Raw genomic sequence first — 4,347 nt, forward strand, 5'->3', positions numbered from 1 at the left:
TAAAATCTTGCATTTCATGTTATGGGTTTATATTTTCTCCCATTGTGGCAGATTTCTTCCTAATGGCAAAATCCAAGTAGGAAGAGGGGCCCAGACAGATGTACTTCCCATATTTTAAGCCAAAGAAATGTGGAGTAGAAAAACTGTATATGAAAATCTGGCTCCAAACAAAAACAAATGAATGAAATAACAAACATTACATCAGAAATTAGTGCTAGAAGCAATAAAAACAATAATGGATTCCTACCACCTAAGACAGAGAATCCATTATAATTCAAAGGAACATCTTCAAAAAGGGAAGACAACAGATAGGAGTGATAAAGATCGTAGCATATTGAAGCCACCCCATGAATTCATATCAAGAATCTATTATTTAATAGGTACGGGAACCCACTTTTGTCTATTTTCCTATCTGTCAAGTGGAGAGCAGAACTTCTGACTATATGAGATCTTAAGTTAATTAATGTGTACAAACTGCTTCTTACAAGATTTTGTGAAATTATTAGGAGAATTATTTATGAGAGGAGTAAAATGAATCAAAGGAAAATAGGTAATGTAACAGAAGAGAAAAATTAAAGACATGGGAAAAGATGAAATTAGACAACCTCAAAATATGGCATCAGCAGTGATAAATGTCCAAGTGATAAACATGTTGGATTGAATCATATGAAAATAAGGTGTATGGCCAGCCAAATAGCTCAGCAGATTAAAGTGCCTACAAGCAGGGGCAGGGGCCAGGGGTTTGATCCCCAGGCCTGCCCAGCCAGCCCTGCCCCCAGGGTGCACTGAGATGGCAATTGAGACTGGGCATGGTGGTGCACGCCTGTAATCCCAGCTCTTGGGAGACTGTAAACAGGGGGATCACTACAAGTCCGATCTAGTAGTGAGACCCTGAATATCCTGTAGACCTTTCCCTAAAATATAAAAAAGAAGAAAGAAAGAAAGAAAGAAAGAAAGAAAGAAAGAAAGAAAGAAAGAAAGACAGACAGACAGACAGTGAGGTTTATCGATCATAAAGCATAAATTGTTATAGCTCCAATTGATATCCCATTGATATCAGTAATTTTTGTGTAAGTCAGCACAAGATGAATGAATTTTATAAAATCATCTTTTAAAGAATTAAAACCTATTTTAGATATTCAGCAAAAATGTCTGAAGAATGTACCTTTTGTTTTTAGTAAACCTTGAAAATATTTGGAATTCCAAGTCATAAGATGGGATAATTGTAGTTACTACTGCTTCTTTGTTAGTGGTATTACTCCCATAATGTTGTTGTAATTCACAGGAAGTAATTTTTTGCTACTTCATTTTGATATCAACAAATAAACAATCTTATTTTTAATTTCTCCTTAATACTAACCCAAAGGCCAGGATGGAAGTACTTATTATCCTTTTGATGAAGTTAGATCACAGAAAATACTTTCTAAAGGGAATAAATATTAAACACTTACAGCAATTTATTTAATGAGACTCCACTGAAGATGTTTGTAATTAGATTATATAAAATTGAAAAATACTTAAAGCCTCTTCTTGATTTAGATTATGTAATTGTATTTGTCAACTGACTCTGAGATGTGTCTAATCATATCTCTGCTTTTTAGTGAATAATCATTTTGATGACTGTAATTCTATTAGAATACAAGAGGTATTAAGATACCATTAATATGGCATAACACATTGAAAGGATTATATTAATAATGTTCTTAGTGATTTTGAAATGAAAACCCACTTAAATGAATTTATTATTTATTTTATCCAGGATATTATTTGTAAATAGTATTTTCAAAGGATTAAGCAAATCTATTTTACCTCATAATTAGTTTCAGAGTTTCAATTCATGAGAACGTCTTCCAGAGAAAACTTCTTCTCAATGTATTGAACAGAAATCTGTTGCAATGCTTAAGAATCATTTTCACTCTGTGTAAGAGAAGCTCTTTAAGGCAGTAATTGACTTTCTGTGTTTTTAGATAAGAATAACTGATGGGAAATAAGATTTTCATTTATGTGGTATTATCATTTGGAAAACAGAGATGTGAGAAACTCCCCTTGGCCTAATGCAGACACAAGATGCAGAGGAGACAGCAGCCCTTTCTGCAGAAGGCACCGGCGTTGGAGCATTTTCACTGTGCGGGTCCACACTAAGACCCAGTCTCCACTTGGTTCTCCCAGCCACGTGCATTGCTCAGGGCTCAAAAGTGGTCTGGTAAGGAAGAAGGCAGGATTTCTAGTGCTGCCTCCTCTGACACCTGCGGTTATCCACACACAGAGCACTTTCATCTGCATAGGAGTCCGTTATCTTTCGGGGACATGTAGCACTTTTCAGAGATTTGAGTTACGTTCTTTTCAGTTTCACATTCTATCTTGAGAACTGCTTTCACTAAATCCTGGACACATGCTTTTGGTGGCTTGTCCCACCACTCCAGTATTCACAACTGAAGTATTTATAAGATCATTCTGTTCCAGCAATTCAAATGACATCAAATGGGTATTTAGTACTTTTACAGTTGAAACAAAGTCATTGAGAGAAAAGTAAAAATTAAAGGAAGAAATGAGCAGGACTATGGCAAGTAAGGGAAGGATGAAAAATCAAACACATATGAGCAATAAAATAGAGAATGAAGACATTCAATAGATTAAATGAATCTCAGGTGGGTGAATCAGGAAAATAAAGAAATGCGTATTGATGGCTTTAGGCTTTCCAGTAAAGAGTGAGACAATGGCACATACTGCTAGCAAGATGGAAGTTTATTTGGAAATTAATAGTGTATGTATTTCTCACCACAGCATTGGAAAATGACACTTAACATTAATTAGTTGAGTTCTATTCCTTATAGGGTAACTTTCTGACTCTATAAATGTGAATTATGAAATTAAAGCAATGGAAAAGGTAAATGCCTTCATATTGGATGGTTCTTTCTGACCATTTATTTACATTTTACTCTGAAGTAAGTTGATCTAGTTCAAATGAAGGTGCTTCAAAATGAGTAGCTATATAGCAAGTTTTTGATGAAAGAACAGGAAGAGAAGGTAAGTTTTCCTCCCCGCAATCCCCCATCTCTCTTTTCTCTTCTTTTCTTTCTGGAGTTGCAAATTGATCAAATTTAAGAATGAGGATGGCCTGGATCCACAGATACTTCATCAGCTTTGGAAAATTATGAGGCAAGGGTTTCTTTTCCTACCACCTCCCTGCATTTGTTATTGGTTGCTTTCTTGTTGGTGGTCATTCTTTTTGTAGTCAAACAGAGTTTTAATGTTGTCTTAATTTGCATCTCATATGGCCAGTGATGCTGAACATTTTAAAATCTATTATTGTCCATTTATATTTCTTCATCTGAGAAATGTTTATTCACTTCAGATGCCTTTATTAAATTGGGTGAATAAATTTAGGAAGTGTAATTTTTTGAATTCTTTATGTATGCTAAATATTAGTTCTCTATCTGAGGAGTAGTTGTCAAATTGTTGGTGGGGCTCAAAACTGACACAATCCAGTGGAAATCAATACATAGGTTCCTCAAAAAGCTAAAACCAGAAATTCCATTTAGCTCAGCTATCCCCTTTCTTCTCAGAAGAATTAAGGACATCACATCACAGGGATGTGCACATAACTATGTGTATAGCAGTGAGATTAATGTTAGCTAAACCTTGGAAACAAACTAATGTTCATCAACAGATGAATAGATGAAGCAGCTATGTTATTTACACATAATAGAGTACTACTTGCCCATAAAGAAAAATAAAGTTGAGTCAGTTGTAGAAAAATGGATGCAGGGCTGGTGAGATAGCTCAGCAGAGTAAGCGCCTGCTCAGGCAAGCTCAGGTACCGGGTTTTGATCCATGACACCACATGCCACCCTAGGCACACTGAGCCGGCCACCAAGTCAGGGTGTGGCAGTGCACACCTGTGATCCCAGCACTAGAGAGGCCGAAAACAGGAAGTTCACTCTAAGTGTGAGCTGCACAGTGAGACCCTGTACCAGGTACATAATTTTTTTTTTTTTTTAACAAAAGGAAGTTTTTCAGATATCCAAAATATCTCACCATGGGTAGCCTTGGGATGGATTTCAGAAAAGAAGCCTTGTTAAAGGTACTGGAGGTTCCTTTTTCTTTTTCATGCTAGTTGTACAACCTAAGGCCTCCTACGTGTTAGGCATGTGCTTTTCCATTGACCTTCATTCACAGTTCTTTGCATTCTTTCTTAATAGCTACATCTAAATATGCATACGTTTTATACTTCAAGATACGTGTGTGTGTGTGTGTGTGTGTGTGTGTGAGAGAGAGAGAGAGAGAGAGAGAGAGAGAGAGAGAGAGAGAGAGAGAGAGAGAATCTTATAGATTTGGTGCTCTCAA

This window comes from Octodon degus, unplaced genomic scaffold (genome assembly GCF_000260255.1).
Source record: "Octodon degus isolate 3935 unplaced genomic scaffold, OctDeg1.0 scaffold00139, whole genome shotgun sequence".
NCBI classification, from domain to species: Eukaryota; Metazoa; Chordata; class Mammalia; order Rodentia; family Octodontidae; genus Octodon; species Octodon degus.